We start from the raw sequence: 15292 nt of genomic DNA on the forward strand, positions 1-15292 counted from the left end.
ATATAACGGGTAACTGAGGTGTTTTAGGGATTTAGACAGGTAACCAAATAACAACTTTAGTGGGGGAACACCCCTTCCCCACTGCTAAATCCCCAAAGAAAGATTGAACAAAACATGTATTTGGTTTTATCACTTGTTTCTGAAGTCCTCTACATATAATACTCAACTCAAACTAATGGAGTTGAGTGAGTATGTAATTTCCACCAAAATTATGCAAGGGGAATTCTGAGAGAATCCATTGCAGAACCTCTACCCATGGCTTTGTTAACTTGACAAGCATGCAGTGAAGCTGAAATGAAAATGACAGACTTGCCTTCACACCCATAATGACTACATGTGTATGGAATCCATTTTATAACGTCAATATTGATCCAGAATCTCATGATACGGAACAATCAATGTTTCTCCACCTTGCGCTACTGTGGGTGGACGACTCCCACAGCAGGCATGTATGGATCCCCTTACCATCGTCGATTCGACACGGTACATAATGAAGACCGCAATACCCGGTGGGCAGGGCGGGATATGACGCGTGCTGCATGTGCTTGGGATATTAAAAGAGACAGAGAGAGGCAAGCCGCGTATGAATTAATCAGGTTTCACTTTTATGTTCCTACTGTATGTGTACAATATGCCCTGTGAGCTGGCAAATATGTACACTTGGCCTGGCATGGCCGCTGTACCCTACTGGTAACCAGCTGTCACTCGGGAAGAGAGAGAACGAGAGGAGAGGAGGGCCACTGAAGATGGAAAGACCTTGAGATGATGAGATGTTGACATCATCGCTGTCGGGCAGAAACCTTGTACTGTGTCCAAAGCTTTTGTTAATACCGTTTAGTGTTCATTGGTTGATATTTATACCAACAGGTTTCACCGCTTTCACCCGGTCGCCCCTGTTTTGGGCATGTGATTAAAGTACGGGTGAAGATATTCAACAGATTTTCAAAAATAGCTTGATGTTTGGTGAAAAATAGCTTGATGTTTGGTGAAAATGTATCTACGGCTCACAACATGATGTCTCGATGTGCAGCGTTGTGAGATTGTAGATCAGCAATTTTCACTGACACTGACAAAGAACACCGCCATACGTAGGCTACCAAATAGGACATTCATTTGTGATATAAGCCTTACAAGGTTTCTGCTTGATGCTATTGTATCAGTTGCTTGCTATATACATACATCTTTGCTAGCAAAAAAGAAAGAAAAGTGTAATGGCTTTCCTATTGTCCTCTCTTTCCACCCATTCCTCCCTCCTGGTAACAGACCGTCCGACTCCCTCCTTCCTGTCTTCTGTGTTTGTCCAATAAACCAGAGCCGCCATGAAGAAATAAGAGATTTCTGTTCGCTAAGAAACAGCTCACATCAGGTATACTACAGAGCATTGGAAGCATGAATGTGATATATATAGGGAGGCTAAAACCTTTTTATGGGTTTTAAAAGACTAAATGTAAAGGAAAGGCCATGGCGTAATACTGGTACTGATGGATGCATTTCACCCCAAGGCCTGCTGTGACATTTATGATATGCGACAACGTTGGATTATTATTTGCAACTACTGGCCAGTGGCCATGCCAGCCTGGGCTTTCTGCACTTGCCCTTGGACTGGCTTGAGCCTTGAACCGAGAGCCATCATCTCACCAGCACCACGTACGCTAGCCAAAAGGGTTGAATACACACAACACAAGACTTATACCCAGTCAGCTACATGAAAATTATACCATTCAAGTGGCAAAGGGAGAGCTATTAAGATAGGTCTACACCAAGGGCCTATGTCACACAGCATCAAGTACATCATGTACGCAGACTGAATACATATTGAATATCCCAGATGACAGTTTTATCCACCGTCTGGTTTTCACTCATCCCTGTGCTAATTACTGTAGGTTTACATTTCCTAGAACGAAGTGTAGCTCTGCTGTTGAAACACATGGCTCCTCAAGCTGCTAATGGGCAAAGGTGTCACCAGCTAAATTAATGTTGCTGTTTTAGTCCTTCCAGTGTGTGATACAAAGTGCAAACAGGAAGCCACATTATTGCCTGAAATAAATAAATACATTCACAAAACATTCTACTTGGTTCACCTTCACTTTTTCCCTAATTAGACAAACACTTGCTGGCCGGCCTCATTTAATCATATCATTGTTACAAACACTGTGTTGGGAGTCTTGGGACAGTCATGAGCAACTTGTCTCATCTGATTTATGACAATTTACATAGTCAATTTCCCACCAATACACAGAGTGAGAAAGAAAACTAAACAGTCTTCTTCAAAGCACAAAGACAGTGCCCTACAATGGAATAAGATAAAACGTTATTGATCCCTGTGGGGAAATTGTGTAAATACACAGATTGTATGCAGTTTTACAAGCGAATAAAAGCCAACAGAGCTGGTTTGCATTCTAGGTTTTACAGAGATGCTGTCTTTTTTTGTAGAACCTATTGCAGCCTCATGCTCATTGCTCATCTCTGAACACTTACTGTACGTCTCTGTGATGCAAATAGTTAGAGCCAGACCCATATATCAGACATTATTTGACTATTTTGATGGCATCGGTATCAGCAATTATGCAGCCGATCTGCCCTTTTTTATCTTTTCAACCTGGCATCCCTATTTTTGGAATGTCAACCTGGCATCCCTATTTTGGGAAGCTCATAACCCGTCGCATTGTGAGTTGTACTTACATCAGCTATATTTTAAATGTTCAGTTTTTTCAAATTGGTTAGAATTGATTTTGTACTTTTTGACAAGTAAAGCCTATGCAGCCTTGCAGCATGCCATCTTCTATCCATTACAGGGATAAGTGGCAAAATGAAGAGAGAAAGTTAGATCAATAACACATTAGCAGCAAGACTCACAAAAAAAAATTCGTTCACATGCTGTGATTGTAATAGGAATTGCAATTAATGTGGACTTAAACCATCTGGCACTTTTTGGCAGAGCATTTCCACAACTTTTCAAATATTAGCCTATATATAGCGTATTTAATACAGTGCGTGTGTGACACTGTATATACGGTAACACGTCTGCAGTGCAACGTGTTGTGTGCTTGTATTTGTTGTGTATGTATAAATCAGGGGTTAAATGACACTCAGTGCCACTTAAAGGACCACTTCACCACTTCATGTCACTTCATTATGTCAGCACTACAGCGGAACGGACAGACGGTGAAATCTCTACCGAAGTCCTGATGTCACTCGCTCATCCCCTGGTCCTCCAGGGCCGTAGAAGTTTAATTTTAAATTGTATAAGCATTGTGGTCCAAAAAGAAATAAACTGTCTCAGCGATATTAAATGTCCCGAAACATTTAACAAATATCGGCCGTGTGTGTGTGTGTGTGTAGTGGCGTGTCGCCTGTGTGTGTCTGACAAAAAAGCAGACAAAAAAGCCTTGATCCGGGTCATAGTCAAAGAGCAAAGCGAGCTAAGCTTGTCCCTACACCCTCGTTCACTTTGCATTGGACTCAGTTTCCCAGAAACCCTTGCAAGCCGGCGGTTGGTTGATTTCTGCTTACGTCGTAATAACGCGTCCGCCTCATCACCAGGTCCGCGGAAAATGTCTTTTAAAATATTACAAAACAGTGAATTAGACACATAAAACAACTAGCGGGTTTAGCATATTAAGCAGCAGCAAAACATGGATTAAATAGCATGGGAAAAAAATGTTAAAGGACAACTTTGGGTTTTTTGAGCCAAGGTTCATGTTTTTTTATTAGAAAAAGTAAAAGGTGAGTGTTTAAAAAAAATCATTTGCTGCTTTCTTTCGTTTTCAGCTATTTTTGACAGGGGGGTGGAGGCATTGGAACAAGTGTCTAAATGTATGTCTTTTTTTTACAAGATTTTACGGCGATTTCTTTATTATTATTTACTATAGTCCTTAAGTCCTATAGACCCCAGCAAATTACATCTACCCACAGTAGTTGTTTTCCGTTTGTCTGAACGAACAACTGACTACTAGAGGGCTGCCATACTGTGTGTCGTAGGCTCAATGTGTCAGTTTGTCACCTCCCCCTTCACATTCAATAGATCCTGTGATCTTTTGTGGACAGATGTAATTTCCTGGGGTCTAGTAGGACTATAGTAAATAATAACAAAGAAATCGCCGTAAAAGTTGGTAAAAAAAAAAGACATACTTGGCCACTTGTTCGGATGCCCCCGCCCCCCTGTGAAAAATAGCAAAAATCGTTAAAACGAAAGAAAGCAGCAAATGAAAAACATTCAAAACTCATCTTTTACTTTCTCTAATATCAACTTAATATATGGACCTTGGTTGAAAAAAACTAAACAAAGTTGTCCTTTAAGTGGTAATGTCCAAGATACATCAATATCTTCCCTGACTTCCGAAAAACGTTGCAAGGCAGAAAATGCTAACGCTTATATTTGCTTGCATTTAATGCAATGAAATGTGTTCTAGTTCAAAGCCAAATTATTTTCTATCAGTGGTCATTTCGTATTCACAATCACAATAAACCACAGATACAATAAAATGTCTTATGTCTTATAGAGACATGGAATTTCAAAGTCTTAAATAAAAGTCGGTTTAAAGTCTTTAAAAGGTGTTTATAATAAATAAATGTCCATCAGACACTCCAGAGTAGGAGGAGGATGGGTGTGGGGATAGGGAGAGGGCAGTTAAGTCTGATTTATAATTTGTTATACGCTGGTGTCTTGCACCAAAATAGCCAATCTACAAGCTCACAACACGTTGCAGTGTTACCTGTTGTGAGCTTGTAGATTGGCTGTTTTCGTGCACAATACTAGCTCGCAACTATGTATAAATCAGGGGTTTCATGCCACTCATTGCTCCTGAATATATTAACCACTTAAAACATATATACTTAGTTGACTGGAGTCCTCCGTGGGTCTAGTCTATACTAGGCCCCTTTTTGCTTTTGCTCACAGTACACTAAACATCTAAAAATAGCCGATTTGCAATCTCACACCGCATTGAGTTGCGACACGTGAGCTTGAAACCCGCTTATTCTGATGAATGTTCACCCCAGAATAGGGACGGTGGGGTTCATGTGGTTTTAATCTATCCGAAATATGTTTCCATTCTATAAGGGAAAACACACCTCCACCACAGAACCACCAAGAATGGTGATTGGTGCTAGAACTCAGTGACCAAAAAAACTGCACTGAGCAGCACTCAGTGAACTTCAAAGTTCTGAGCTCCCCTGGCATACAAACTAGTGTTCAACATTCCTCTCAGGGACTCAGGTAGGTATACCACCTTGAAAAGCAAGGCCAACTATCAGGAATCTCTCATGCTGAAGCCCCTATATCACACAGTTTGCAGCTGACAAACACAATTCAGCCACAGATGAATGGTCACTCCGCATGCTTTGGACAGAGTGAAAGTAAGGACACAGTTGCACAAAATAAAAAATCCACAAAGGCATCTGCAGAAGAAAAGCATCAACGTATTAACATTTCAAAGACATGATTTGAATTTACCTTCACAGACTGGTGCCAATGGGTGTATAATGGGGCACTGTATTGCATGTTAAATAGACAAGTGATATTGAACATTGCCTTTGGCTGGCTGTTATGATGCTCGTTATTGTTGCAATTTTACAATCATTTGTGGGCTATTGGAGGGTTTCCATTTTCAGGTCATTTGTGGGTTATATACTGTATCATTAAATTAAGCTGTGAAATCCTGTGGTCTCACTTTCATGAAATTCAATCAGATTTTAATTCAACAGAACTTTGACACTTCAAGAACATCGCTTTTGATCAGATGTCTCGATAAGACATAGAATAATGCCACACAAAATAATAATTTCTCGCCTGCTCTGTCACAGGCTATCCACTTTTAACCCATTTAAGACTGAGACCAGATTCTACAAAACGTCTTCTAAATCCTGACAGTTTTCTGAAAACCCTGATTCAGTGGATCTCAAAGTATTTCATGTCAAGGACCCCAAAAATTATATGTAATTGGCCGCCGATCCCCATCTGAAAATATTTAGTTCCAGGGACCTATAATTCAAAGCATTGCGACATATTTTCACAAATTTTCAAACATAGCAGATCTACAAGGTCATAGCGCGGCCGTGCTATGAGCATGTAAATCTGCTCATTTTCAATAGTTAAAGTATAACATAATGGTTAAAGGTGACACAAATGCGTTCCAGTCCTTGGGGTTAACATTTACCCAGGCACGCAGCACGCTGTACCGATTTCTACGTCACCAACAACATTAATTGGTGGGAAAGTCATCCACTGCGCACACACACATTAATGAGAATAAAGGCAGGGGAGGGAGGGCACTTCTGCTTGGGCTGGCTCACCAAATTCAATCATCCCTGCTTTGTGCCTAGCCTGGCTGAGTTTCACTTATTACAAGGTGAGTCAGAAATCCGGGTTAATGCGTCTTTTGCATATTACGGCTCACATGAACATTCTATGACGTGGAAAGCCATAGAAAGTAAAAAATATGGAAGCCTGTTTTAAGCAGCTTTATTCCAATGTACTGACTTGTAACCTTTATATTGTTATACCCCACACATATATTGCAGTAAGCATCAGAGGTACATGGCATTGTTAAACCCTTGTATGTTTGTGTACTACTAACACAGTAATGTGCTATGCACTATTCAGAAAATACATTACAATAAGATAATTTTTGCCTGCATACTAATCTGTTTTACGTAATTGAGAAATGAGGGATGTTATTTAATTGTGTTTTATATATATATATATATATATATATATATACTGATATTGATGTAACTGAATTAATGCAATTCATGTTTTAGTTTTCTTTCTTTTTTTATGTGTTTTGTAATGTTGTGTGTGGACCCCAGGAAGACTGACTGACTGCCATGGTATCAGCTAACGGGGATCAATTTTCAAATAAACCCTTCCACAACGACCACATAAACAATTAAGATAGCACTTCTCGTGTCCATATGTACTTATTTGCCTTGGAAGAGCTTGCAGTGAATATGGCGATATTGCATTTCCTGCAGTGTCAAACGTCATTAAATAGCACTTGTAAAGCCCAAACATCTGCAGTGCAGATGCCAGAGAGTTTACAGTAAAAGTGCGGATAAATTAATGGGAGACATGGTGCTGCTGCCTCATTTCCAGTTCAAGCCTTGAATTACTGGTCAGAAAGTGCCTCGTGTTGTGATCTCCCTTTTTTCCCCCACCTTCTTCTCCGTAAAGCACTTTCAGATGCCGGCCCATTTTTTTAAACTATCTGAACATCAAATAAATTTGATTTGACAGGATAAAAAGTAGCTAGATGAATTAAGTTGCACATCAATTACCTTATTAATTCACATTCATCAACATAATGTAAGACGTGACTGACATAGATGTTTTAAAGAGACACTGATTTAATTTAAAGACATGTCATTGTCTTTGACCAAATGACCACAAACTAATTATCTCTGCATCTGCATTGGTAAACAGCAGGGTAAAATACTGCTGGCAAACTGAGGTTCATTTAATCAATGCAAGCTGACTGGCTTAGAGACAAAAGATTGTGACAGGTCCTCCCTCTCCCTCTCCTCCAAACAACCTCCAGTGGACAGTGGCCGTCCAGCTGAGAACCTAACCCTAGCTAACCCTATAAGTACAATACATATAACTGAAGTATTCTACTGTAGGTAAAAGACTAAGCAACATAGCTAATCCTAGTAAGCAGGTATTTAAAGTAACTACTAACTTCTACAAAACGAACACGACTATAAGTTAGCATGTGAAGGTGCGCTCATGCCACCCCATGTCACACGTGGGGCAGGTGTGTGTTGAGCCTGGTTGCAGTCCTTGCAGCGTGCACATGCCGCTTCACCTCCAGGTGGGAGACACCTGAGAGGCAGGAAGAGTGCCAGTCTCGATCTGCTGCTATCCTTTCCAGGTTGGAGGGTGGTGTGTTGCAGTTGGTGCGTTCGTAAATCTCTTCATAGGTCATGTGGTGCTCCCATGTGATGCCCAAGATCCTTCGCAGACAGCGGATGTGAAAGGCTGTCTGTATGGTGTCCAGGCTTCAGAGCCATACAGTAGTGTGGACACACATACTGCCTGGTATACTGCTAACTGCTGATAAGTGACACTAACTAACTGTGTAAAGAATGTAAGTAATAAATGAATGTAATATAACTATTAACTAAGTAATTAAGTAACGTTATTCAAAGAGAATCTCTGTAAACTATGGCTACAAAGCCTTTGGTTCTAAACAAAAATAGATAACACATCTCACAATCTCACCCCGCAGCACCACCAAGGGATGATGCAGAAAACAAACATTTTCTAGACATCAGACAGACAGACAAAAATGTAATCCCCATGTCTCATGGGACCCAAGGGGAGTGAGACAAAAATGGCAGAAAAATAAAAGACGGATCAGGCCCATGGCAAGGGCACTGGAGACAGACAAGCTCTCACTGTCTCCCTGCTGTACATCGCTCTTACTGAGGTAAGGATTGTCATTTATGCTGCCCCTAGTAGAAAATGGCTCGAAACAGAGAGGTCTGTTGCACAAACTTTAGAGAATGATAGTTTCAACAAACACTCAAACAAGTGTTGACGGGTGGAGTGACAACAAAAGGGAAGAATGTGACACCTCATTCTGAAAATAAATAGAAAACACATAAAATAAAAATAAACAGTATTTCTGTTTTTGAATGGCATCTATTTTTAAATCAGTTGGCAAATATATGGTGATAATCTTTTATTTTGTTCCCTGACATGGTGGCAGGTGTTACTTCGCCATGTAGATGTACAACATCAAAAGTCTAAATTTTTGCAAAGATATTCTGAAAACATGTATGTTCTCAGGGTGTCAATTTAGCTCTCATGTCATTCTTGGACCCCAAGGCAAAAGAAAGAAAGGGAGGCCTAAAATGAGGATAGAGAAGGAGCTCCACCAACAACACCACAGCTGGTGGACCATAGAGAAGATGGCCAAAGACCGGCATAATGGGGATAAGTAAGTAAGTAATTCTTGGTGGGTGGACTGAAAATGTCTAGAATAGACACTAGGTTAGAAGAGAAAAATGGCCACATTAACGTGGCAAATTTCAGGACCTGTTTCTCACTACTTTTTAAACAAAAAAGGTTTTGTAATAAAAAAAAAATCTAATATATAGGAAAACAATGGAAGCTTGTCTCACCAATTAAGTGATTTTGTTCACACAATCTCTTAGACTATAGTCTATTTTCTCCTTTGCTCAAAAGAAAAAGCCACTTGGGACAGTATATAGTTAACAATGCAATTTAGATGTAATATATTTTATTGGAACGAGCTGTTTTATAGTAATCGTCTTCTGAATATTTATGTTTCCTCATGAATATTGATTAGGCCCTGCTGCTCACATGACATTTTGCCCATTGCCACAGAATGATCATAGTGTTCTCACTGATTATTCATGAACCTCCTCAGTCGATAAGTACTGACGCTAGCAACAAGACTGGGGTGATTTCTGTGGGAGGTCGGGACTGTGGCTTTGAAATTAAAAACACAAGTAAATAAGTATAGCTATATTTGACATCCAAAGTAACACCAACTTAGTATGGGGTCTTTCAATCTACTTCCACAGTTTCCTGATTACTTTCCACTGGGGAATGCTGCCAAACATTTCTCAGCAGCAATGGGATCTATAGGGAGTGGTGAGACCGACGTGCAGTTATGTTCTTATTCTACAAACGTTCACAAATTCCCAATGCAGAAATATACTGCTAACTATACTAAGACTTTTGTCTTTGCCCTGTACAATCTCTGGTGTGTGATTTTTTTTCTCTTCTGTTTACAACACTAGACATCATTGTTGTAATGAATGGATGTTAAAAACAAAATACGACCTCAGTTGGTGGCTGCACAGTGCACATTTTCAAATCTCTAGCCTACAACCCCACCAAAGGTCTGACATTCGGAATCACCCTTCGGACATGCGGTCGAACATGCGCTGCTCCGTGCTTGCAGTTATGGTTAGGTTAGGGTTTGAGGTAGGTTGACGTTTTAATGACATGATTGTTTTTGGTAAAATAAATTATTCAAATATGTTGTTTTTATCAAATAAAATAAAAATACAAACAAAAACAAATCAAAAAATGTCTTTGGGATTAATAAAGTGACAATTTTTACAATATGTCCATCCATTACCATTATACAAATTAATTCCTTATATTTATTAATTTTACATTTTGGAGGAAAAAAAGCCAATTTAACACTGAGGTGCCCACAATGTTTAGGTGACCACTCTTCCTGCAGACCTGCACCCTTTTCCAATGTGAAATGCCACAGAATCAGTAGGCCTAATCCTTTTCCACTCCGCTTCTGTCTCGTCATATATGTGTGTGTGAAATATGCCCATATATGCTGATACTGTAATAATAGCTCTTTTCAACTTGTGAAAGCTGAAATGCTTTTATAGTGAAGGCAAAAGTTTCTAAACATCTCACATCCTGCATATGTATGTCCTTGTACCTGCAAATAGCCGATCTACAAGCTCAAAACGCGTTCCCGGATGCAACTCGTTGTGAGCTTGCAGATCAACCATTCTCATCAGCATGCAACACAACGTACGACGAAGCACAAGTCAGGCTTCACTTGACACTGTGTTTTGTTGGCCGAGGTGTCGTTACACAGCGCTCCTCGACGCAAAGATAATATGCTATGGGAAGCTAGTTTTGGGTGGCAGCGCCGCAGCGTGGCATGTTGTGTTTAACCAAACATCAAGTTTTCCTCTGTGTTTTTGGCTCGGGACACGACAACATCTTCTACTTCTGTGTCTTGGATCAGCGCGAGCAGTGTGCACATCATCATAGAGTTGTAACTCTGAGCTGCGCGCATCAGAGTGTGATTACGTTTAATTTGCCGACAGGAGTCGGGACAGATTGGTGTTTTTTTCCGCTACATAGTAATGCCTGTTTAGGGTGTGTTTTAGCTGTGTTTTCACCTAGAAGACTCTATGGAAATCTGGGACACTGTTGTACGAAGTCAAAAGACTGACGTTCACACATGTTCAGGGACAACACTGCGGGTCAAGACTGCACATGCGTGAATTGCGTTAAACTATTTTAACTAAATTAATTAACACTGTTAACGCAATAATTTTGACAGCCTAAATATATATATATATATATATATATATATAGCGAGAGAGAGAGAGAGAGAGAGAGAAAGAAAGAGTGTCCATTGTCTGGTGTAACCTCACGCATAGCCACACGTCTTTTTGGGTCACAGTTTTTGCTAACATACCCCATACAATATTTATATTGTTTGAAATGAGCTCATCTACAAGCTCAAACATTGTGAGCTTGTAGATGAGCTCATTTCAAATCTACAATGCTGGGGATCCCTGGACCTTAATTTGAGCACCTAGGGACATGTATGCCGCGTTCAGCGGATCTGAAATGTCACTTCGCAAATCGATCTGGACAGAGGCTGCTTGACACGCATTTCATAATGTCACCCGTTACGTAGCCACGTTGTTGCTGATACGTCATCAGCCAGCGCCACTCTTTCCATGCTTCTCACTGTTGACAAAAATAGCGCCGTTTGAGACTTGAGAGTAAAAACCTACGGTAAAAAGTAAACAATTCAGTACAACGTCAAACTAGTGTTTTTCCTCAACCTGCACCACAGACCAATCAAAAGCCTCGGCTCCATTCCAACCTTCATATGTCCCGCCTATAGGAGACTCTCCAGACTATTTGCGAAGTGACATTTCAGATCCGCAGAACGCAGCAAATCAGGCTGGAACCCAGGCTAGGACATGTAGGCACCTTGACGAGTGCCCACCTGTATTATTACAATTGCCAACATGTTTGTCCAGGTAACCAATCACAGCGCTGATATAGTCTGTCGTCTGCCGTAACCTCATCTTTTTTTTGTATTAAGTTTGTATTAGCCGATCAGGTCACACGCGCCTCCATGCAGTGCAATGCATTGTGGGTTACAGGTGCATGATGCATTTTTTTTTCTTATTATTACAAATTATTATTTGTATTTCTTTTTGTGTGTCGCACTCGGATCGCACTGCAACACAGACGTGTGGCATGGCGCTAGACACTAGCTTCTAGTTGCATACAATACAGACCTGTATGTAAGGCGATGTAAACCAGAGCTTCTAGTTGCATACAATACAGACCTGTATGTAAGGCGATGTAAACCAGAGTTCAGTTCCCACAGTTCCATAACACATAGTTTGAAAAGGTAGAGGTGATGTCAGCGTACACCGTACAGTATGGTGGGCAGTATGGTCAACTGCTGTGAAGGCTGCCAGACACAGGCATCACTGCCAGCAAGAGGGTACTGCATCCAAGGATATCTCTCTTCCAATATTCAGAGGCTGAAATCATTTGGGGGCACCATCTGTCCGTCTATCACCCTGCCCTGCACCATAGACTTGAATTAAACCAATATAGCACAGAGTGCATGTGCCTCTCCAGTTCCCAACGTTGTGATTTAAACCTGCTGTCTTGTGTTCTAAAGGCAGAGGCGCTGATTCTTAAGTGTCCGACTCCTAATTGCTATTGGTTGAACCTTAATCATAGGTCCTCCTGATTGGCTGACTGCCAGCTGCTAAATGTAGGCCTATGTTGGGTTAAAGTAGAGTAGTAGACCATGGGCACAGTTGCAGGTGTATGGCCTGAGAAAAGCCTTGTAGCTGTTCACAAATAAAGCCGTCATTCAGATGAATTTCAATGGTCTGAATTCCAAGGGTGCAATTTTCTTTGTTCAGTTTGTTTTTTATTTTTTCAATAGGCCTACTGACAACACAAATACCGCTTTGAACATTTGTCAATGTTACTTGACTATTAGTTGACTATAGGGTATACCCTATAGTCAACTTGAAAAGCACTGTTTGGCAGAAAGAGATGAATCTTATTACAATCTGAACAAAAATATTTGACACTGAAGATCAGAAGCATCTATTCATATAGGCATAGGCAATGAGCACAACTTTAAACTGGGGTCAGTGATGTCAAGGCGGTGTGAGCTCTCAGGAAATTGAACAATATTTCTGATTCGCAATATTAACATTTATGGCCATGATCCACGCATGCGCACAGAGACAGAAAAGAGGTGAGAGAGGGGGGGGGGGGACAATTTTACAAACAGTCTGTATAGACTCTCTTGAATTAGCCTCGCAAACTTTTCAGGCAGTCTACATTCAAATATATTTATTTTGAACCTATATGTTTCTGAAAGGTTCTTAGGACACTGACAGATATTTTGGCACCACTTTGGACACTATAGATAGATTCTTATAACCTTCACATAGTCAGATATTTTACACAGGATCAAAACACTGCTTGTGCTCTGCTCTGCCAATCAATTTAGAGAATGAAAAGGCTACATCATTCTGGCTTTTGATGGTGGATCTATGCCTTTGTTTGAATTTCTACAGCGCAAAACCTATGACTATTAGCCCTGCATGCCTTGATTGCCTTCTCATCATGCATTTTCAATCAAGCAGTTTGGGAAACGCAAATTCCCCTCTATAATGTTCTACACAGCCAGAGATAATATACGGTCATCTTTTGCAGCCGTGCCTTGCACAATGAGTAAAAATACTTGTTGGACCTATAAAGACAGTAAAAAGATACATTGAAAACACAAAACACATACTAGTCTTCCGAAAACGTGCACAGACCGATAAAACAACACCATTGTGCCACAGTCCAATTCATATCAATCAAGATTCACTTACCGGATAGTCCCCCTCGTTTTCTTTCTGTTACGTGTGGAGCAAAGTCCCTCAGCTTTGGCCACAGCGTTTTTCACATGGATTCCCCGGTGTCCTGCCGAGACAGGTGAAACAACAATTTTGCTTTTGTATTCCCATATGTTTACGGTAGTGCAATTAGGAATGCTCGAGTTCATCAGTCACTGGATAGCCCGTGATCATGCGCTGCCAGCTCCTCTATCTCGCTCTCTACTCCCGTCTCTCTCTCGCTCTCTACTCCGTGTCTCTCTCTCTCTCTCTCTCTCTCTCTCTCTCTCTCTCTCTCTCTCTCTCTCTCTTGCTGCTTCTCTCTCCCTCTTTCTCTCATGAAACGGCTCCCTCCGCCAGCTTTCTCCTCACATCTACCCGCTGCGGCACTGTGTGTGGCTTGCTATGGTAATACAAATACATAAATGTGCATGACATGTTGGGGAGAACTTGTGCTTTAAATTATGAGCCGTTTGATCGTCCGGATTCGTCCCTGTTTGTTCACCCGTGAACGCTTTGCGAGCACATTTTAATCCCTCAAATTGCGCTGATGGGGAAGACACGTCCTATTTGTTACGAAATCACCAATCTGATCTCCCAGCTGACGCTTGAGGATTGGGGTTAGAGAGGGTGAGAGTAAAAACAATGGTAGGTTTTTAAACCAGAGCAATAGCTATACGCAAAAATACAGAGTCGGTTGTAGACTTCTCTGTGAACATATAGTGAGGTGTACATTTTTCCATTATGTTTCTCCCCCACCCTCTCCCTAACCTTTACTATACCTTTCTCAGTCTCAAGTTTCTAGAACTATTGAATTTAATTTCATTGAATGGTGACGTCTCAATTCACCTTAATCATAAATCCAGCCAAATTCATTAATTCACATCTTTGTGGTTGATTGATGAATAGATAGATGATAGGCTGCCATTAATTCAACTTAAAGCTGGTATAGGCGGGATCCGGGTCTAAAGAAATGTCTATAGGCCCTAGTACTACAACATATTTCCATCCGCTCTGGCTTTTGTGATGTAGGTTGACCATGCAGAATGGTCTATGGACTACCATTCAGTCTCCATCTAAAGATTCTAAACCAAGGGGTGGTGGGTGAGGATCCACTGAGTCGCAGGCGTGGAGAACATTATGTCAACTCCACAAGTTCCACAACATAGTGCATATACATTCTGAAGTTTATTACAGACAGAGAAATATACAGTAAGAACAGTGGATCTATGATGATCTATGATTTTATGATGAATTCCTGTTCTGTTCTTTAGCTACATAGAAGTGTCTATTTGTATGTCTCTAAATGTTTTGATGAATTGAACAATGTGGACCCTGTTGTAAACAAGTGTAATGCTTAATTGGGTCGTCCACTCACAGTTAACAGTCTTTGTATTGAGTGTGTGCTTAAAATGTACTGTAAATTCTACAAACTGTTAATAAATATTTCAATCAATCAAAAAAAACATGTCCCTATAGCAGATTATGGAAATAGAATGAACAGCAACTAGCATGCATATCATTTTGCACATAGCCTACAGTCAGTCCCTCTGATACAGTAGTGGACAGTCATATATCATGGGCATCAAAGATGAGTGTTTCACCACTGAGTCAAGCA

At 40.6% G+C, this 15292-nt stretch overlaps 1 protein-coding gene across 1 annotated transcript in view; it reads right to left on the bottom strand.

The window, feature by feature from the left end:
* Window positions 1–13792, bottom strand: part of flrt1a (fibronectin leucine rich transmembrane protein 1a) — an 85111-nt gene extending 71319 nt beyond the window's left edge. Inside the window, exon 1 of the mRNA XM_083779960.1 lies at window positions 13672–13792. The gene's annotated coding sequence lies outside the window, so the exon portion shown is untranslated. The remainder of the gene's footprint in view (window positions 1–13671) is intronic.
* Window positions 13793–15292: the final 1500 nt, after the last annotated feature.

Source organism: Protomyctophum parallelum (assembly GCF_964188405.1).
Source record: "Protomyctophum parallelum genome assembly, chromosome: 1".
In the NCBI taxonomy this organism is placed as follows: domain Eukaryota; kingdom Metazoa; phylum Chordata; class Actinopteri; order Myctophiformes; family Myctophidae; genus Protomyctophum; species Protomyctophum parallelum.